Raw genomic sequence first — 22961 nt, 5'->3', positions numbered from 1 at the left:
AGTAACAGAAAGTTGTTCTTCACAAAGCAAAGAGTCAACCTGTGGAACTCCTTGCTGCAGGAGGCTGTGAAGGCTAGAACTAGAACAGAGTTTAAAGGGAAGTGAGATCAAGTCAGGGAGGCTGGGTCCATGGAGTGGTATTAGCGAGGGGGTAGGAGTGGTGTCCCTGTCCAAGGTTTGTGGAAGGCTGGAGAGGGATGGCACGAGATAAATGGCTTGGTCACTGTCTTCGGTCCATCCCCTCCAGGGTCCTAGGGTTGGATGCTGTCTGCAGACAGGATACTGGGCTAGATGGACCTTTGGTCTGACCCAGGACGGCCATTGTAAGCTTAGGGCTCAGTGTCGGGGGTCTCACTGGACCCCCTTGATTCTCTTGCACACCTGCTCCTGGGTGGCCAGGCTGGCAGCTCTCCTGCCCTAGACGGCCACTTTCCTGTGCCTAGTGTGGAGATCGTGGACGAGGTCCACAATGTCTGCACTAGCCCAGGAAGGTGCCCGCCTCTTGCGGTCCCGGGCAAGCTCCCGGGAGCCGCCAGCCTGGTCCCGGGAAGAGGGGGAGGGCTGGAAGGCATTGGGTGGGTGGCTCGATCCGTGCCAGGTGCAGGGTCTGCTGGCTGGGTGCTGGCAGGCTTGCACCTGGCACGGGCACCGTAGCCAGCCCGTGCCCCTTTAAGGGGTCCGGGTCTGGGAGGGGAGCAGAAGAGTTTCCCTGGTGTTGGCCAGAGTGGCCTCCAGGGAAAGCTGGGGCGGGCTAGCCTCCCACTAGTTCGAATTAAGGGGCTACATACCTCTTAATTCGAACTAGCTAGTTCGAACCAGGCTTAATCCTCGTAAAATGAGGTTTTTCTAGTTCGAAGTAAGCGCTCCGTTAGTTCGAATTAAATTCGAACTAACGGAGCGCTAGTGCAGCGCCCATGAAAGTTAGTTCGAACTTACGTCTGTTAGTTCGAACTAACTTTGTAGTGTAGACATACCCGCAGAGATTATTTTAACCTCTTTATTTGACACTGTTAAGACTGCTGCTGGAATATGCTGCCTAGTTCTGATGTCCATAATTTGAGGAGAATGGTGATAGATTCTAGGGGAAAACCATGAGAATGACTAAAGAATTAGTGACAGATTCAAAAAACAGGACAATGTAGTGCTACATAGTCTTGTTTTTTGTTTCAGCTACACCAGACTAACAAGGCTACATTTCAATCACTATTGACAGACTCAAGAAGCTCAATCTAGCCTGACAATCTGAAGGAGCTCAATCTATTTAGTTTAACAAAGACAAGTGAAGGGGTGACCTGATCACACTATAAATATGTACCTAGGGAACAAATATTGAATAATGGGCTCATCAGTTTAGCAGAGAGAAATATAATATGGTTCAGTGAGTGGAAGTTGAAGCAAGGTACCTTCAGAATGGCAATAAGGCTCTGCTCTTCCCCCTTCCTCCCACATACCCTTCTCTGAGTTAGCATAATTAACTATTGGAACAATTTAGCAAGGGTTGTTGTGGATTTTCCAACTCACAATTTTTAAATACAAATTGGATGCTTTGTTATAAGAGATCTGCTCTAGGAATTGTTCTGGAGAAGGTTTATGGTCTGTGTTACATAGGGTGCAGGCTGAATGATTACCATGGTCCCTTCTGACTTTGAACTATATGAATCTAGCAGCATTCATAGATTCTACTCATTTCATCTAGAGTTGTATATTCTGAACACTGCTGAACATCTAGGATCTTAAGCCCCTCCTCATCCTTCTCCTCCTCCCCCCCGCAATCTATTTTTTTCTTTTGTCTTTTTACAGAGAGTTTAAAAACATCTTTAAATCCTGCACTTCAAGCTCTTTTTCAGGTTACATAATATTGATTGGATACTACTGAAAAGTTAGTCAGTTTGTTTTATTTTATTGGGTACCAACTCCAAGATATGACCATTTTATAGGCACAGTCAAGGAAAGTACAACTTTAACTCCATGTCTTGAGCAAATAAAATAAACTTCCAATCAAGCAATATAGACTTTTTTTGTCCTGATAGAGTAGTTAGCAGGAAGGATGTGAATCAAGGTTGTAAAGTTAGGCATTCCTTCATGACAACCTCACTAATTCAAACAGATTCACCTAGGCATGTGAAACAGAGCTGCACACATTTTGTTGAATACTTGCTTACATAACCCTAAAATAACTTGTCCTGATTTTGAACCTTAGATGTGAATTTCATATTATTATGCAGTAATGTCTTTTGTTGTTTGTTGGCTTCACCAATATACGCATCTCAAATGTAAAATCATGAGGGTAATATAATAATCCAAGGTTGCTATGGCCCCTAAGAATAGTTCAGAAATTAAAGTGTGCTATGTTATTGTTGAATACAGATTCCCTTTCTGTATTCATTTAAAGGGAGATTTTCAAAGACACAAAATGGCAGTTAAGTGACTAATTCTCTCTAAGTTTAAATGGGAGTTAGGTGCCTAACAGCCTTTTGTTCCTGGGAAAATTTCTTACTTAAAATACACGTTTCAACATGTGTAAGTTCTTGGCTTTGTTGACAGTGGCATAATTCATTTTATATTGTCTATTTCAATCCATCTAAGCAGTATTGCTTGATGTGTTGCAAATCTAAAAAATATATCAACTAAGACTTTGTTATTACATGTATTACAGTCCTGCTTAGAGGTGCTAACCAAGATAGGAACCCCATCACGTAATGTGCTATATAAGTGCTCAATAAAAGATATTCTGGCAACAAATATTTTTATATAGGCAAGATAAATAAAATATGGGAGAAAGGTATGATTGTGATCTCTATTTTATAGATGGAAAACCAAGGCACAGAGACATTAAGGGCTCGTCTACCCTGGCCCCTTTTCCGGAAGGGGCATGTTAATTTCACCTATCGTAGTAGGGAAATCCGCGGGGGATTTAAATATCCCCCGCGGCATTTAAATAAAAATGTCCGCCGCTTTTTTCCGGCTTTTAAAAAAGCCGGAAAAGAGCGTCTACACTGGCCCCGCTCCTCCGGAAAAAGCGCCCTTTTCCGGAGGCTCTTATTCTTTGAAGTAGGAATAAGAGCATCCGGAAAAGGGCGCTTTTTCCGGAGGATCGGGGCCAGTGTAGACGCTCTTTTCCGGCTTTTTTAAAAGCTGGAAAAAAGCGGCGGACATTTTTATTTAAATGCCGCGGGGGATATTTAAATCCCCCGCGGATTTCCCTACTACGATAGGTGAAATTAACATGCCCCTTCCGGAAAAGGGGCCAGTGTAGACATAGCCTAAGTGATTTGATCAAAGTCACATAAGTCTCTAGCAGAGCTGGCTTTAAATCTAGATCTCCTAATTCCTCAACCATTGCCAAACTTCCTCTGATCACTAAATACAAATATTCCAGTACTTTGCACATTTTAATGTAAATACACAAGATCCTGTTTCATCCCCATCACTTTTCTCAGGGAGGGAAATCTTATTTGTGTGTGTGTGTGGTGGGAGTGTCTACATTTGCAGGGCTTAACTCTAAATAAGCTAAGCAAATTGAGCTACGTTAATTGTGTAAAAGCGGTGAGGAGTCCTGTGGCACCTTATAGACAAACCGAAGTGTTGGAGCATAAGCTTTCGTGGGCAAAGACCCACAATCTGTTAATTGTGTAGCTTATTTTGAAATAGCTTATTTCAAAATAGAGAGCATTTACACAGCACTTATTTTGAAATAGAGCACTCTTCTTCTGACTTCCCTTATTCTTTCTACAATGAGGGTTATAGGAGTCAGAGTAAGAAGTCCTCCAGCTTGACAGTATTTTGATACTATTTCAAAATAGGTGCCTGCTGTGTAGACACAGACTAAGGGTATGTCTACACTACCCTCCTAATTCGAAATAGGAGGGTAATGTAGTCATACCGCAATTGCAAATGAAGCCCTGGATTTGAATTTCCCGGGCTTCATTTGCATAAAGCCGGCCCGCGCCATTTTTAAATGCCAGCAGTTCGAACCCCATGCCGCGCGGCTACACGCGGCACGGAGTACCTAGTTCGTATTAGGCTTCCTCATCGAGGTTTGGGGGGGAAGCCTCCAATGTCCACGATCTCCGCACTAGCCACCGGAACGCGGCCGTCTACGGCTGCATGGTTGCCAGCCTGGCCGCCAGGGGCCACCAGCGCAGCCGGGAGCAGGTGCGCTGCAAAATAAAGGACTTGCGGCAGTCCTACTCCCGGGCCTGCCTGCCAGGGGCCGACCCGGAGGCCAGCCCCCACTTCCATGCCCTGGACCGCATCCTGGGGGCTCATGCCGTCCCTGCCTCCCGGGACGTGATTGACCCCGGGGCAGAGGGACCGCTCCTGGACACCGAGGAGGAGGAAGAGGGCTCTGAGTGCCAGGAGCCTGCCGCCAGCCTGCCCAGGACCCGGGACCCCCGAGGCACGCCACAGACCCGCTCGCCTGCGTCGTCTGAGGCCGGGGAGGTGTCCACCTGTGAGTACCCTCATGTTCCCCTTATGTGTACGGGGGGCTGGGGCGAGAGGGAGCCCCGGGACCATGCACCTGGGCCTTGCCCACCACGGAGCAGCAGCTGGGGATCCTGCAGGGGCCCTGGCCTTGCACAGTGGAGCTGGGTTTCACACACCTGGGCCCCTGGGGTAATTGACCGCTGGTCTTCTTGCACCACAGCTGCAGCACCTGGGCCTGCAGGGCGCACCACCCCGCCTGCAGCAGCCGCCTGCGCCCGGGCAAGCAGTACAGCCAGGAACCAGGAGGACTACCAGAGGTGGCACCTCCGGTTCCTGGATCGACAGCTCCGTCTCCAGGACCACTGGGTCCAGGAGGACCTCAGGCTGAGCCGGAGGAGTCTGGAGGCCCTGGAGGAGCAGGGCTGTGCCCTGCGAGGCCACCTCCAGAGCCTGCTGGATCGCTTCCCATTTCCTCCTCCCCCTGCTCCCCCTCTTGCTCCCCATGCTCCTCCTCTTGCTCCCCCTGCTCCCCCTGCTCCCACTCCTGCTTCCTCCACACCCCCTGTCCCTCCTGCCCCCCCCTCCACAACCATTCCCCACCAACGCCCCCGGACCCGCAGTGTGGCAAGACGGGAGAGGCAGCCGGACTCCCACCCCTGAGCTTTCCTTTCCCTTCCTCCCTTCCCTCCCCTCCCCTTCCAGCTCCCTCATCCCAGGTTTCCCCCTCCCTTCTCCCACCTTCATTCCTCCCTCCCCCCACCCCAGTTCTGTGAAATAAACAGATGTTTTTGTTGGAAAAACAGGTGTCTTTATTTGACAGTAGGTAGGGAGGGGAAAGGGGAAGGGGGGGGTAGGGTGGAAGAAGGCCCCAGTGGGGCATGCAAGGGAGAGGTCAGTCCTCCTCCTCCTCCACCTGGAAGCTCTCCCGCAGGGCTTCCCGGATCCGGATGGCCCCCCGCTGGGCTTCCCGGACGGCAGCGGTGAGGGGCTGACTGTAGTGTCCAGCCATGCGGTCAGCCTCAGCCATCCAGGCTGGCAGGAAAGCCTCCCCCTTCCGCTCACACAAATTGTGGAGCACACAACATGCCGCCACCACGGGAGGGATGTTGTGCTCAGCCAGGTCCAGACAGGTGAGGAGGCATTGAAAGTGGGCTTTCAGTCGCCTGAAGGCCCCCTCCACCACGATCCGGGCCTTGGTCAGCCTGGCATTGAAGGCCTGGTGGGAGGGATTGAGGTGCCCCGTGTAGGGCTTCATGAGCCACGGCTGCAGTGGGTAGGCGGCATCCCCCACCTGGCACACGGGCATGTCCACGTCCCTGACCCTGATGTGGCGGTCGGGGAAGAAGGTCCCGGCCTGCAGCCGCTGGCACACGGAGGAGTTGCGGTACACCCGGGCGTCATGTGCTTTGCTGGACCAGCCCACATTAATGTCCGTGAACTGTCCCCGGTGGTCACACACGGCCTGCAGGATCACGGAGAAGTACCCCTTTCTGTTGACGTACCGGGACGCCTGGTGTTCCGGGGCACGGATGGGGATGTGCGTCCCGTCGATGGCCCCCCCCGCAGTTGGGGAAGCCGAGGGCGCCGAATCCCTGGATGACGGCGTCCGGGTCGGCAAGGTGGACCACCCTGCGGAGCAGCACCTGGTTGATGGCCTTGACCACCTGCGGAGAGAGACACAGCAAAGCACCAATCAGTGGGGCGCCCGGGTGGCTGGGAGCGTGCGTGTCCTGGCAGTGCCCCGCGCCCCACTCCTGGAAGCAACCCCCCTGGCGGCGTGTAGTACGGCCGGGACAGCCCGACCCCTCCGGTGCGGAGCGCTTTCGCCTCCTCCCACCCCCACCTTTGTCCCTGGGGCGGCCCATCCCCTCCTCGCAGCCCCCCTCCCCCTCCGGCTCAGTGGCCGACGAGCACCGTACCTGCATGAGCACCGCTCCGACAGTGGATCTCCCCACACCGAACTGGTTCCCGACGGATCGGTAGCTGTCCGGCGTGGAGAGCTTCCATAGGGCGATGGCCACACACTTCTGGAGGGGGATGGCAGGTCTCATGCGAGTGTCCCTTCTTTGCAGGGCAGGGGCGAGCCACTCGCAGAGCTCCAGGAAGGTGTCCCTCCTCATCCTAAAGTTCTGGGTCCACTGTCGGTCGTCCCAGCGCTCCAGGACGATGCGGTCCCACCAGTCGCTGCTGGTGTCCAGACGCCAGACGCGGCGGGGCACGCCGGTGCCGGGGCGCCGACGCGGCTCCTCTACGGCCCCCAGGGCGGCCAGGCGGAGAGGCAGGGGGCTGACGTTCCCCAGGTGGTGCCAGGCAGCCTCGAGCCATTGCTGGCAGGCTTGCAGCAGCAAGTGCAGAAAGTGCACCAGAAGGTGCAGGGTGAGCCGTGGCTCCATGTTGCCACCTGCGGCAGCCCCCGCCGAAGGGAAGCACCGACACAGACGGGCACAGAGACCGACGCTTTGCTGTCCCTCGGCGAGGTTGGCAAGCAAGCAGGAAAAGCTGAGAACCGGCTGTCCAGGGGGTTCCCTTTAAGCACGAGCCTCAGATAGCCTCAGACAGCAGCCACACAAAGCAACTACTGACCTGATGCCCTGCCAGAACCGGTTTCAGCTGCCCTTAAATGCCCCCCTGCGTCCAATCAGTGTGGACGCGCTAGTTCGAATTAGCAAAACGCTAATTCGAACTAGTTTTTAGTTCTAGATGCGTTAGTTCGAATTAGCTTAGTTCGAATTAACTAATTCGAACTAAGTTAGTTCGAACTAGCGCTGTAGTGTAGACATACCCTAACTGTGTACTGGACCTGGGTCCATGCACCTAAATTATTGTGTAGCTAAGGCAGAGCAGCTAAGTTTGGTTCTGGATCCAAGCTTCCAAAAGTGAATATCGACCATTATAAAGATTGCAGCAAATTTTGAAGTTCAGATCTCAGCTCCACCAGACTTTTGGGGGAGATAACTTTAGGACTTGGGTTGGTACCCATTTATAATATGTGTATATGGGAGCCCTTGGCAGAATAATTGTATCCAGTTGCATGCACATCTGTCCATAAAGGGCCTTCACCTTCCTATGTACACAATCAGCTACTCTGGCCAGTGAGGTGGGATGAGGGGAGCCAGAGTTCCCCATCCACTTCAAGTATTAGCTCAACACTTTCTCTCATGATTGAGGCAAGATGGAAGTTATTCTCACTTACAGCTCCTAGGGTACATCTACACTGTGGCGCTATTTTGGGATACTTCCGGTATCCCAAAACATGTATTCTGTGTCTTGACAGTGAGCTCATTATTTTTAAATATCTTTCAATATTTCATGCTATTGTGAGGATTAAGGGTCATTTTGGAATAGCTGTTTATTTTGAAATAACCTCAAAATAAGCTACTCAATTTGTGTAACTCAAATTGCATAGCTTATTTTGAGCTCAGAGTTCAGTACAGATGCATCCCTACTGAGTTGTGCTGCAATATACCCATTAACCACTCTGAACCTCAGTTTATCCATTAGAAAAAGGAAACACATAGCCCATAGGGGTGTATGGGACTTGATTAATTTTTGAAAAAACAATAATTTAGCCTCAGATGAAAGATGCTGCTGTAAATCTCTTTTCTTCATCTCCAAAAACTATGTTGTTAAAACCATGAATGTTTGGAGGTGCACTAGTTTCCCTGCTCCTTCTGCAGTCTTAGATGGTACAGTCCACATTGTGATTTCTGACAGATGCCCAGACAGGGTGCATCTAGACAGTGATGCTATTTCAGAAAACTTGTTCTATCCCGAAATAGTTATTCCACGTATTGACAGCACACCCAGCATTTTGAAATAGCTTTTGAAATTACAGTTGTGCTATTCCGATGCCTCTGTAAACCTCATTACACAAGGATTAAGGGACGTTTCAGAATACTGCTCTATTTCAAAATTTGGTGCTGTGTAGACAGCGCCAAATTTCAAAATAAGCTATTTCAAAATTACTCGAAATAAGTTACGTAATTTATGTATCTCATGTTGCATTGCTTATTTTGAGCTAGGTGTGCAGTGGAGACATATCCACAGTGAGGCATATTCAGCATTATAGACATTCACTTGCAGATAAGAAAACTTATATTTGCTGCTTTTGATGATTATACCACTCATATTATAGCCACTTACTATGAACTGCTGTTATTGATTTTTTTTATTTTTTTAATCTGACAGGTTTTAGTGCAAAGTAAATATTCATGTTTTTAAAGGAAAAAGAGAGAGGGGCCCATCACTTGCATTTAATCACACCAAACAAGCTCTTTAGACAATTTGTTCTGAAATTCCTCTAATTAGAGCTTGCCCTCCAGGTAATGCTCTGATCTGATTTACCAGTGGGTATAAATTAAGGACATTATGTAATTAGCCCTAAGACCACAAATGGAAGGAACAGCTGGGTGGCTCAGAGGGGAAGCAAATAAACAGCTCCTGTGTGGCTTCTTAATATATAGATAGAGATAAAGGCCTCTTTTTTCTAGGTGTAGTATGCAATGACTGATACTGCAGTTAATATAAAGGGATTTTATGTTTGAATCGGTCTTGAAAGATGGCACTTGGTATTTTGTTAAGAATCATCCTGGCACCTCTCCAGACTGACACTGTTTTCAAGCTTCTTTTAGATTCACATCCATCTTATTTTTTGAGATATCAAAGTTTGAAGCCACGAGCAAAAAAGTCAGCCTTCACTTATTAGCAGTGACATCTCCATCAGCTCCCTGTTCCTTCAGAGCATTAAAGATTCCAGCTACATTGGTCCCTGATTTTTCCTTTTGTCTGATGGTGCCTTTCCAGGACTGGGCTATAAAGATCAGACTATCTAGTTTTATAGTCTGTAGTATGATAGAATAGAGCTGGTTAGAAAAAAAGCCCTAGTATAAATAGCTATTTTCTTCACTTTTTATTGATGACTTCAAAAAGTAATAAACAAAAATCCCAGCCAGCTCTCTAGTTGGACAAATTACTCCCTACCCCCGCCCCACACCTTTCCAACAAAAAACCACCTGACTGATTTGTTTTCTCGTTGAATGTCAACATTTCAGCTAAAATTGGCCAAAACATTTCATTTAAAAAAAATGTTGGCCAGCTGTAGAGTACCTTTGGATCTTCCAATCTTTCTCTTATCTACCACTTCTACATGTAACACCATATTTATAGCTCTCCAAATACAGAGATATCTGCTTTATATATACAGGTATCCACTTTTGCAGATGTGGATAGCCGTGCTTCATTTTTGCAGATATAGTTGCAGCTGTGGATACAAATTTGTAGCTATGCAGGGCTCCAGCCATGTTTTCTAAATATGTTACTGACTTCTTTTCACATTCCATAACCACATAAGCCACAATATTAGGGGCTCATACAAATGCATATCCTTTAGTATGATATATGCCATCAGGTGCCAGCAATGCCCTTTGTCATGTATACTGACCATACCAGACAAAGGATAAATAGACACAAATCAGACATCAGGAACTGTAACACACAGAAAATTGTAGGGGAATATTTTAACCTACCTAGTCACTCAGTCATGGCTTTAAAAGTAATCATTCTTCTACAAAGGAATTTCACTAGCCAATTATTATACGTGATTTCTAATAATAATTTATTATATTATTCGTAATGATATAGCAGCAGTGTCCAATCTATGCCTTTTAAGGGTGACTGTGTTAAGAAAATTGTATGTATGGTCTTCTGTGACTTGTCCTAAATAAGTATAAACTAGCTGGAAATGGCCTGAACACAGCACATTCCAGCCACTCTGTAATGCTGGTAGACTAGGTGCCAGTCTTTCCAAGGCTATAGGCATCATCTAAGAACCCACAGATTCACTGCTGGAAACCAGACCAGCTCACCTGTATGTTAGCATTGTTCAGGATAAGTATTAGACTTATAAGGATATAAGTAGTGTTGATATTCTATAAAATACTGGTAAGTTGCTGCATGCATTAATCTTACTTGCAATGTCTGTATCCATTCTATGTGCTAATAGCTACAGTTTGCTTCACAATTGTAAAAATTCTGCTAGGAATGCTAAATAGGCCATTGTGAAACCCCATGATATAGTTTGCTAACTTCCTTTATACAGGCTACGTGCAGAAGGGCTCATCCTATCGTGGATTCTGAAAAAGGGAAATAAAGACAGATGACATGATTTTTTTCTTTTTGTTGTTTGGACTCTCACAGAGCTCGAGACAAGGAGACAAAAGCAGAGATCCTAGGTTAGCACTAAAAATATTTAATTCTGACAGATCACTACATCCCTGTCACCTTTTGGAAATATAGGAGCTTATTTCTTCTTTGTTGACTATGGGATTAGCTACAAGCACAGAGATACAAATTGACCTGGGATAAGTGAATTGTCTCTTGTAACTAGGAGCAACTTCAATATTTTGTGATCTTTGGCCCAAGTGAGTGTCACTAAGTCAAGCTCTCCTCTGTGGCAATCTAACTTGGAGTGCCCAAGGGGGCTGTCTGTGATTGTAAGGTTATGTAAGATTATTGTACTACTTTAGGAGTTCACATTGGTTACAGACTTGGTGAAACCTAACTGTAGAACATACCACTGGTTAGGAGTTTCTGCCCTGCTTTTTGACAGTCTGCACTGCGGTTGGCCCTCATAGTCGTGAATCATTCCAGATGGCATGACACACTCAACTGCAGTATGAACTTTAGGAAAGAAAATGTAGGAGGTGGTTACACTGGACCTTCAGCAATCAAAAGGCCTCCAAAATTCTGAATAAAGGGACTTGTGGGTGGTTTCTGCTCCATTTGTGCTTCCTGAGTGTTCATCTGATTGTGATCCCTTGACCTTTCTAAAAATATGTGCAGCTCTTAGGTTAAAATAATTAAGCATCTCTGCTAGTGAAAGGTACAAGTTAAGAGTCTGCCAGATTTTCAGTTAAATGGTTATTTTATTATATACACTTTTACATATTTGAGAGTCAAGGAATGTGCCTTTATGATTTTAACTACATCGCATTCAGGATCTTCATCCTTATTCTTAAGGTCAGCATAATTTTACCCATTCCCACTGGGACAGTGTAGTAGGGAGTAAATATTGTATCTGTGTACATTTGGGATGGATGAATTAGTCACCAGTGCCAGAGCTCTAAGTGTACGTCTACACTACGTCCACGAGGCGTACAGATCGTTCGGAATAACTACATAGTTCGAACTATCTAGCTCGTGCCGCGTGTAGCCGCGCGGCACGGGGTTCGAACAAGCCGGCTTTTAAAAATGGCGGAGCCGGCTTTATGCTAATGAAGCCCGGGAAATTCAAATCCCGGGCTTCATTAGCAAGTTCGGTATGCATACATTACCCCCCTAGTTCGAACTAGGGGGGTAGTGTAGACATACCCTAATTGAATTATGTAAATATACCCTTGATACTATAATACACCATCTTATAGTCTATATTTTACAAAAAAATCTATTTTAGAAAAGCTTTGGGGAGTTCTAAAAACATGTTATTGGTACTGTGTTTCATATTCCTTCAGCAATAAATCTAGAATCTCATACTACCAAAAGCCAACAGTATAGTCCTTAGAAAAAAAGAGAAAAATGGTATTATAGTTTGGAAATCTCTAAAGCTGACTTGAAATAACTTTTCTATAGACCATGATATTTTGCTTTTAAGGTCTTTCCTGTGCAAAGATCCAATAAAAATGCCAAACTTCAATCCTGACAGAGTATTTGAGTTGATAGCCTTAGAGCCACTTGGGAAATGTTTTACTCCTCCCATGAAATAAATAATTCAGGATTTGTTGAAAAAACAAAATAAATTTTAAAAAATCAGCCATGTTGGGAAAAATAAATTAAATACAATGTTATGCTGAGACATTACAGCAATCAAAAAAAATTAAGTGCCTAAACTCTAATGAATCTGTTTTCATGATTTAGGATTTTTTTTTTTTTTACATAAAACACAGAACTCTAACATGAAAATGGATTTTCTAACACATTTCCATTCTGTGAAAATTATCCATTTTTTATTTAAATACAGTAAATGGATTGAATATAAAACATTGAGCAGCTCTAACCTGATTTTAGATATTGATCTGAATTTTATTTTAGAGTCATCTTGCTTCAAATCCTCATCAGAATAACTCCTTAACCTTTCCAGTAGTTTCTCCTCATAAACAAATTTCATAGCTCAGTTTGAGGTCTAATTTTATATAGTACCAAAAGAAATGGAAATTGAATAACTACATCCTGTTTGTCTCTGAAATCATCAGAGTTGCCTTTAGCTAAACATTCCCACCATTTCCTTAGGGTGTACAGGGTGATCAATATACAGAACTATTAATTATGTGACAGTAGTTACATCTCCACAGAGAGATGATATTGGACATTAAATAGTAAAATTGATAGGTGTATCATGGACTAAATTTTGTAGCCAACAGCACAGTTTCTTCAGAATAGGACCTTGAATTCACAGGATAGCAAAGGAAGGCCCATTTACCTTTTTAACGGCTTGCCTGATTATAAGCAGTGCCCGTCTTTAAAGAAAAATCAGTCTATATACATGGTGAAGAACATGTTAGTAAATCTTGTGTCTACAAGAACACTAACATTTCTCTAGTATCAAGCATTATGAGGGAAACCCATTTCTATAATAACTGGAATGCTATTAAAATGTGTATCAAAAGAATTAAACTTTACTTTTGGGGCTTGTCCTATTGGAAAGCCAAAATAATGACACCAAGCTCCTATTTCTAGTGTAAGGCCATGTCTGTATGAGCAAGTGTACAATGTCTCAGGTGTACTGTGTTACAATAAGATCTCCCACGTAGCTGCTCTATGGTAATGGGATAGTGCTCTCCCATGGATATAACAAAACCACCTCCAAGAAGTGACAGTAGCTATGTCAGTAGGGGCACGTCTATACTGGGGAGTTATTTCAAAATTTTGAAATAAGGCGACTGTCCACACTACCAAAGCTGTTATCATATATATAGTAGCCCAATGTCTGTGACTCTGTAAGGGTATGTTTACACTTGCAGCTTAGTTCAGAATAGGGCTGCAAATGTAGGCATTGGGAATTGCAAATCAAGCCCAGGATTTAAATATCCCGCGCTTGATTTGAATCTTCCCGGCTGGGCGCCATTTATTTTTTTTTGAAATGTACAAGCCCGGAATAACTGCCCGTGTCTACAAACAAAGTCCTATTTTGAACTACTTGTTAAACCTCATTGCAAGAGGAATAACAGGTAGTTCGAAACAGAGCTTTATTTCAAACACCCGTTTCACTGCCGTGTGTAGACGAGGGCAGTTATTCTGGGCTTGTGAATTTCAAAAATGGCGCCCGGCTTGGAAGAGGCAAATCAAGCACGGGATATTTAAATCCCGGGCTTAATTTGCAATTCTGCATGCCTACATTTGCAGCCCTATTCTGAAATAGGCTGCTAGTGTAAACATACCCTAATGCTGAAACACTGGCTGTTCCCTCTGAGTGGTGCTGTTGCCTCCCGCCGTGGCGCTCCGCTGACTTCTGTGCTGCTCAGCCGGGCTACCGCGTGGGAGCAAGCGATGCAAATGGTCGTTTGGGGTCCACGCTCCCCATGCGGCATGATGGTGCTGCATGGGGAGCGCAGGGCCCAAACAGCTGCTTGTGCTGTTTGCTCCTGCACAACGGCCTGGCTGAGTGGTGCAGAAGTCAGCTGAACGCCATGCCAGGAGGCAACAGTGCCACCCAGAGGGAACATAGCCTGGGAGAATATCTCTTACTGACCCAGAAGTGTTCTCACCAGCACTTTTGTCAGTGTAACTTACATCACTCAGAGGAGTGTATTTTCACCCCTCGGAATGAAAAACCTTGTACTAACAAAAGTGATAGTATAGATGCAGCCTTAGAGGATCTTTGTATACTAGATTGTTAGTGAAGCAAGAGTGAATGTTGTTCACCCTGAGCTGGTGTGATTTTTAGGAGAATGTTATGACTGGAGGAAAGAGGAAAACATTTTTTGTGAGTTTTTTATTTAATAGAAAAATTACTGCATCTTGGAATTATGCAGAACTGTGAAATGGTACAAGACATTCTGAGGGAGCTGGATCAATGGGCAGAGTTCAGGTACTACTGTGTCCATTTGCTCTTCAGTTACACACATCTAAGTTGCGTCTACACTGCACATTTATTTTGAAATAAGCTATTCTGGAATAGTTATTCCGAAATAGCTTATTTTGAAATAGCACGTCTACACTGTAGGGAAGCCTCAAAATTAGTCCGAAGCAGGCTTCCCTAATGTAGTCATGCTGTCTCAATTTAGAGCCCCAGGAGGCACTGGGGAGGAATAACTTAGAATGGCCCTGGAGAGGGGTTATTTCAAAATAGCGGCAGTGGAGGTTCTACACACGACTTATTTCGAAATAGCTATTTCGGAATAAGCGTTATTCCTTGTAGGATGAGGTTTAAAGATTTTGGATTAAGCCTTCCGTTATTTCAAAATTATTTTGAAATAACGGAATGGCTGTGTAGATGCTCACATTGTTATTTTGAAATAACGTTAGTTATCTTGAAATAACGGTGCAGTGTAGATGCACATTTAAAGTGGAAACTTGATCCCGGTTCTCAATGTTTTAATCTGTCCTTCAAATAATAGTTTTAGGCCCTGTCTATATTAAGGAAATCCATAGCTGTATAAGCATCTCAAATCATTTAGACTAATGCAAACTTCTAATTTAACCAAAGCAAGGCTGATAGCAATACACCTTAATCTGGTAATGTACCAAAGATGCAGTTATACCACTGAACATTTAAAAAATATAGTCAAGGACTTAATCATAGTAATCTTCTTTTGATTTGAAACTCATTGTTGCTGGTGTTACTTTTCCTTCCCATATACCAATTTGACTACTGAACATGGACCAAATCCAAAAACCAGCTCCCATGGCTATAGATATGTCTGCATCTACTTATACTGACCAAAGGGCTATTGCTTTTAAGAGTGAAGCTGGAAGTGTTTTCTTTGATGTTTTAAAGGCAGGAAAGAATTTGAAACCTTTTGTTGTGCCACTGCAAGCAAAGAATGTTACAGTTTTTGGAATGGTAGCTGAAGCCAATTATAATGTGACCAACCAATGTGACTGATTTGTATTGACACTCAAATAATCATTAAAATGATACAATATGTGAGGTTCAGAATTCAATCTTTGTTCAAATTTTCCAAATTTCTATCTATCGTAGTTTCTTATTCGATCCTCTTCATGGTAGCTTTTGAGCACAGCATAATCTTTAAGATAATTAACTTCAAAACATAAAATCTTGTAAGGAAGTACTGTTTTACCCATTTTACAGATAGGAAACTTGAGGCTACATGACTTGCTCTTTGTCACACAGAGAGTCTATGGAAAAGCAAGGAATTTCAATTCTGTGTATCTGAAGTCCTGGCCAGCCTTCCTGTCTTTCAGGGATTTGGACTTCGGGGTACTAATTGGATCCATCATTGTATTGGGATCAGCTGTGAAGCTTAAACTGAGTAGCTTTCATAAACATTCTTGACAGTAAACGTGTTCAATAAAATATTCACTAAAAGCAAACTGGAGTAAAATAGTTGAAGCCATAAAATAGAATGAACTATATTTAAATATTTTTGCAATGTTTGCCTGAGAAAGGTGATACAAATACCAACCCCCTCCATTATATTAGATGGCTATTGGCTTAAATTTGACCCTTTATCACTAGTAAACTTCATAAACAGTCCAAACACAAAACATGCTCTGCTGACTGGAAGATTTATTCAGGAGGATTTTATTTTTCCTATTGAATGGCCAAGGCTTTTCAATTCTCTTCTCCGCTCAACCACCAAAGATGGTGTTAAAAAAAAGAGCAAGAGAAAACAGAAAGTCATCAGTTTTGTAAAGTAAATATTAAAATATTAAAATCAAGAAAAGTACTTTAGGGATCAAACAGAATAACCTTATTAAGCAGGATTTTAAAGTTACCTGTAGTCCTACCGTTTAAGCTGGGATTTAATGAAATAACTCAGAGATGACTAAATAGAACATAGCTATAATACAAAAGAAAGTAAATAATAATTGCAAATCTCTGTACCACATAATCTCTGCAATGGGACTGCAGAGAGGACACTACTGGACTTCTTGCATAGTGGGACCTCTACTGTTGTGTACCCCAGAGATGTATCTCTGCAAAAGTCCTGAATAATAGAAAGAGGGGACTTGCAGTTATATAGTAGCATCCTGTGCTAGTGGTGTAGGTGGGCTGGAAGAACTGATCCACTACATAATCCTTTCCCAGGGATAAAACAAGGGCCTATCAGCTTTCAGCAGCCTGAATATTTTTTCTTTTTATTTAGTCTAATCACATCCTTCCTTTTTCTACTCTGAAGCACACTATATCCACATTCTGGCCAGGCCTTTTCCATCTCACTTCACCTGTATAATACTAGGACTTACATGGGTGGAGAGAAATTTGCCCTTGACTGAAAGGGTAAAATTGGAGAGAAAAAATGTCTGTAGGCTAGACTCATAGGCTACATCTACACTGCTTCCCTTTTCCGCAAGAGGAAATGAAAATGGAGTGCTCGTTTGCATATGTCACGCTGCTATTTGCATTTCCTCCTCAGATCCCTTTCGCGCAAGAGGTTTTTGTGCAAAAAATGAGGAAGAATGGTTCTTGCACAAAAGGGGAGTTTTGCGCAAAAAGGCTCCCATCTACACAGCGCTTTTTTTCCACAAAAAACTCTTGCGCAAAAGGGATCCGAGGATGAAATGCAAATGAGAGTGCAACATATGCAAATGAGTGCTCCATTTGCATTTCTTCATGCGGAAAAGGGAAGCAGTGTAGATGTAGCCATAGTCAGTGTAAGCTAGCCTAGCTTCTTTGACTTCAGTGGATCTATGATGATTTACATTGTGCTAAGGATCTGGTCTTATATCTTCCCAGCAGAAGACAAGGTTGCAGTTCACACTGTTTTCCCCCAGTAAAGCACAACTACCCTGCCATACTGTAAAGAAAATAAATGAGACAGTTTAAACTAAAACCTGTTTTCATGATGAAGGAGGGAAGAATATACAGTCATGGTCATTTTTGTGACCTCAGAATGTATGATTTTATGAATGAGGACAGATTCATGTTTCACCACAAGAGCAAATATGAAATCACAGCTGATGAGCATAAAAATATATTAGCGATGAATGAACCACAAACATTTCAGAGATTGAGTTTGAAGCAATTAACTATGCCATTGTCGGGCTGTTTATCTAAATTTTAGCTGAACTACCCACAAGTCTTGATCATATAAAATCAAGCTAAATAGCACCAGGTACAAACTCTTTGCAAACTTTCAATACTTACTGGTTATGTATAAAGTAGGGTAAAGTACAGACTTTCTTTGGGTGTTTTTCTGTCTCTTCTGGTTCCAGCTGGAATTTGGAACCACAGAGACATGTATATTGTTTTTGTTTAGAAGCTTTATGTATGGAAAAAAAAATAGATAATCAGAAAAAAAAAAGTGATGCCCAGGTATTTGGTGATCCAAGAAGCCATCCATAACATGCTCAGATATTTCGATGATAGGAAAGTTTAGATTCCTATAGTTAGAAATAATCTAGTGACACTGGACAAGAATAAAACAGGATGGCTATAAAACAATAAGATACATGACACTTTTCTTTGGTGCTGTAGCTTATCAGATTACGGCTACGTCTACACTGGCCCCTTTTCCAAAAGGGGCATGCTAATTTTAAACTTCGTAATAGGGAAATCCGCGGGGGATTTAAATATCCCCCGCGGGATTTAAATAAAGATGTCCGCCGCTTTTTTCTGGCTTGTAGAAAAGCCGGAAAAGAGTGTCTAGACTGGCCCGATCCTCTGGAATAAAGCCCTATTCCGGAGGATCTCTTATTCCTACTTCAAACCCCGCAGATTTCCCTATTACGAAGTTTAAAATTAGCATGCCGCTTTCTGAAAATGGGCCAGTGTAGACGTAGCCATTATGTTTCTTCAAGCTGGATATCAGTCTACTACAGGTTGAAACTCTCTAGCCTGGCATTCTTTGGTCCTACAACATCCGTGGCCCTGCATGATGTGAGTTAGCTGGATGTCCTCTTATGTTTTCTGCAGTCCCTTAAAGTATGTTTACAGCTACCAGTCCTTGTTCTCAATGTTCTGTGTTGTTATTTAGCTCTAATTTACCCCTACATGTCTTCTTGTAGACGGAGCTTGGTCCTGCCTTGAGGGCGGGGGGCTGGACTCGATGACCTCTCGAGGTCCCTTCCAGTCCTATGATTCTATGATTCTATGATTCTAAGAGCCCAGTAAGCAGTGGAAGTGTTGGTAATGCTGCTAAACAATATTGACCGCCTGTGGTTTGGCAAATTCTCTGGTTCAGCAGAGAATGCCAGACTAGAGAGATTCAACCTGTACTTATCAATTCAAAAAAAGGAAATCACCAGCAAATCTCTTCTCTAGTTGCATTGTACTGCTGACAAGCTCATGCCCTGAAGCATCAGAACTGATTATCCTTAAAGCCTTGCTAAAGCAGGACACACAGACTCACACCCACCTCCCATACATAAATAAATCTTACTTCTGCTTGGCCATGTCTATAATAGGCGATTATTTCAAATTTACTAAATTTGATTTCTGGGCACCTGATTTTATAAATTCAAAGTTCTGTGTTCTCACTACGGAGAAGATCAAATGCAGTCCAAGGTAGTTATTCACATTAATGGAGCTTTCTGTATCTATGATGATTCAGAGCCCCAAGAAGCACTCTGGAAAGCTGCAGGACTCCTAGAGGCCAACTAGTTTGAATTACCATTTAATCTCGAATATACTGCACACTTTTTTCCGGGTCAAAGTCAAAGTGCACATTATATATAGGAGTTATTGTTTAAAGTTTTATTTTGGCAGTTCCGCGTCAGAAGACAACGAACCTCCACTATGCCAACGCCATGCTAAGACGGCATTAAACATGAAATCAACATCAACTGAAATGGCAGGGTTTCCTACAGTGCTTTAAAATATTTAAAAACAATAAATAATATGAAATTTACATCTTACTTGTCATATGAAATAGTTTATAGTTAATTAATTGCTGACATTTATGAAAATAAGTTATAAACATTACTAAAATCAACCGAATTTAAAGGTAATAGGGTGTGCATTATATATAGGAGTATAGATTTTTTTCATTATGATAAAATTCAAAAGTCAGGATGCGCATTATTCATCTCAGTGCATTATATTCGAGATTTTATGGTAATGACACCGAGCACCTACACTAAAGTTATTTTAGACTTACAAGTTCAGGAATAGCATTATTGAGTGTGAAAAGCAGGACTACAGAGTTCAAATTCCACGGCCCCTTATTCTGGAATAACGGGGTTAGTAGTGTGGCTGCAATGCTTAGAAAATTAACGTTGGGGGTCTAATTTCAGACTAAGGTCCTGGTGTAAACTAGGCCCCTGAGAATTTAAGATGACACTATTTTAAATGGTTATGAACTTCCTCCTGCTGATACCACAATCTGGTCTCTGAGATCAGTGAGATGGAAGCTGCCCGGTAGCTTGTTACAAAATGCAGATTTGCATTAAAACACTTTATTTACAAATACCATTTAAAGTCTTATGTCTGACTAAGAAATCCTTTGCCTATCAGTCCAGGAAAGCTGCTGTGCACAAAATGGGGGCAAACTTTCACTTCAAGCATATTGATTTTTTTAAGCTTGTATAAACTTGTACCTTACAGAGGTGTGAAAAGTAAGTAACATGATGTAATGGTAATGGCTTGATATTTTCTTCAGATTTTTTCTCATAAAACGGAGCAGTGCTGACTAAAGGAATGTTCTGAACAGATGTCTAAGGCAAGCAACATCAGTATTACTAGAGTTTAAAGTACAGTAAGTCTTTGAACCTTTTTAAGAGCGTGTGTTATTCAGGAGCCCAGAGCTTATAGACAATATTTATGTTCCCGATACAATGAGGGCATTCATAGCACTGTATGTGTGGATACAGCTCAGTGACTTCACACACAGTTCAGTAAGGCTTGGATAAAGCTGCCTCACTGGGTTGTATGGATGCTCTGTTTGCCTTTCAGTAATTTCTTCTTAGTTAAATAAGCAGAATAAACTTTCCAAATAAACAAGAAGGCAATAACGTTTCATTGCTTGAAAAGTTGACTCACCTTGCACTGAATCAAAGATCATTTCCAGAAGTAAACATTTCCTTGGAGACATTCAAACAGGGTCTGTAAAGGATTTCCTTAGATTTTAAAGAGACATGAGGAATATACTTATGGGTGGATTGTTGTTGGCTTTTCTGCCCCCCTTTTTGCTACTCACAAATGCAGTGCAAATACTCCCTCAAGCACAGAAACTGTCCCTGTAAATGCTTTCTGGGATTCCAGAAAAGAAGAATGGTCCAGTGCTTAGGGCTTTAGTCTAGAATATGGGAAAGCTGGTTATAATGCCTGCCTGGGATATAAGCTTCCTGTGTGACCTTAAGGAAGTCAGTTAACTTCTCCATGCATGTTAGTTCCTCACCTGTAAAATGGGAATAATGGCACTGCCCAATCACTCCAAGTGTATGTGGGTAAATATATCAAAGATTCTGAGGCACCTAGATTCTAGGGTAACAAATAAAGGTTAAATAATTATCTGTACTGACCGATAGGCCACAGGACTGCTGACAGAGCTCTAGGGCCTTTACATCACCACCAGAGACCCGGGCGGCACTGAAGTGCTGGCGGGGAGAGGCTAGTCCCTGCCTACTCCTTTTGTCTGAGGCCCTGACCCTTTGAGGATTGTGGAGCCAGGACCCTCCCACACCTTGCCCAGCAACGCCACTGATAGGCCATGCTCCAAGGGCCAGGGAAGTTACAAGGCCACCTGCACACAGATTGCAGAGCTGAGAAGCAGTAAAGGTAAATGTATCTGGCCTCCCAAGGAATGATGCAAGGAGCAGGACACCCTTCTTTGTAGCTGTACCAGTCTCACCTGACTGCACCCCCGGCCCGGCCCCTGTTACAGGGGCGGGCCGCCTTAAGCGTCACCCTTGTGTGCTTGTTGCAGGTCGTTGTGGGGGTTTTTTTAACCTCGGTTTCTCCCGCTATCCGCGGGGTGGGGAAAGGGGGGCCCAGGCCCGCCCCTGCTCACAGGCCACAGACCCGGGCCCGGGCCCTAAGTACGCGGAACCGTCTAGCTCCGGTCCGGCTGACGGGGCATCCCGCTGTAACGCGTCAGCCCACCAGCCTAAAAATGGCTCTGCCCTGGGCTACTTCCTTTCCCCGTCCCTGGCTGCACCAGTCTCGCCAGGGGCTCACCTTGCCTTTGGCCAACAGGCTGGCGGAGTTGCTTCACTCTGCCGTCCGCAGATCGGCCCTGCTGGCCAGTCAAGACCCTCACCGAGTCCTCTACCCCCCCCTCACTCGCGGCGTTCCTTCTTTGGCACGGCGGCGGCGTTTTTAAGCGTCCCGCCGCTTACGTCCTACCTGATGTCATCCTCTTAGGCGGGGGCGGGGATACCCGTTCCCGCCGCCATTTTTCTGTCACACGGGTCTGCCTGGGTGGGTGAATCCCTCCGCGCTGTCCCGGCTCCTGCCGCCATGCCGCGGGCTCCTCGCCGGCAGATCGGCTGGCCCCGCCAGACCCGGCGCGGCACAGGAGCATGCCGCACAGCACCAGGCGGCCTCTGGCTGGATGCCGAGCAACGCCTGCTCGGCGGGAGTCACGGTGCGGGGCGATACTGCCCTGTCACAGTAGCATAAACCTCTGGACACAGAACAGTAATTAAGAGATCCAGGTGATAATAAGATCAAGGTGATATTTATTATACATGATTAAATATCAACTTTCCTAAACTGAAAAAGGGTATCTGTGGATGAGATAGCCATGTGCTGTGTCCAGAATAAGGGGCTCAATGAAATTTTGATGGGGACTTATCCAGGGGAATAGGATCTGAACATGTCTGAAGTATGCAGATTGGATTCTTCCATTCAGACCTATGTTCCATTCAGAACTACAGTTACAGTGAAAATTTTTCTCCATTTCATTCTGAAGGTATGAGTAAAGAGTGTACACGTGTAACCACCACCAGGGGGATTTGAACCTAGGACTTCTGAAGTGGAGTATAGAAGCTTCTACCTTCTAAGCGAAAAGCCAGGTAGCGCCTAGCCCCTACTGTAGAGGTCTCTTGATCTTAACTGTTGCTGTGGTCTAGATACCACTTTCATTGCTCAGTAACCACACTAGGTGTGTGGGTTACACATGACTGGGCCTTATTCTACAGTCTCCCACCACTGTGTACACAAAGACCTATTCATATTTCCTAGGAGAGTGATGTATACAAAAGGACAGGAATAATAGATATTAGATAAGTAAGGGTATGTTTACATTGTGGACTAAAGTCAAGTTAAGGTACGCAACTTCAGCTATGTTAATTGCGTAGCTGAAGTCAAAGTAACTCAGTTTTTGGCACTGTCTACACAGCAGGAAGTCAAAGGAAGTACTCTCTCCTTTTGACTTCCCTTATTCCTTGTGAAATGAGGGTTACAGAAGTCAGAG

At 44.2% G+C, this 22961-nt stretch overlaps 1 long non-coding RNA gene across 1 annotated transcript in view; it reads right to left on the bottom strand.

The window, feature by feature from the left end:
* LOC142828966 (uncharacterized) overlaps nt 1-21860 on the bottom strand; it is a 28355-nt gene extending 6495 nt beyond the window's left edge. Inside the window, exons 1-2 of the long non-coding RNA XR_012903155.1 lie at nt 21722-21860; nt 20585-20647 (exon numbers count right to left, since the gene is read on the bottom strand). This is a non-coding gene — a long non-coding RNA (uncharacterized LOC142828966). The remainder of the gene's footprint in view (nt 1-20584; nt 20648-21721) is intronic.
* Between the last annotated feature and the right edge of the window lie 1101 nt (nt 21861-22961).

Source organism: Pelodiscus sinensis, chromosome 4 (genome assembly GCF_049634645.1).
Source record: "Pelodiscus sinensis isolate JC-2024 chromosome 4, ASM4963464v1, whole genome shotgun sequence".
Taxonomy (NCBI): Eukaryota; Metazoa; Chordata; order Testudines; family Trionychidae; genus Pelodiscus; species Pelodiscus sinensis.
The sequence above is the reverse complement of the archived record's forward strand: the minus strand, read 5'-3'. Positions and strand labels throughout refer to the sequence as shown.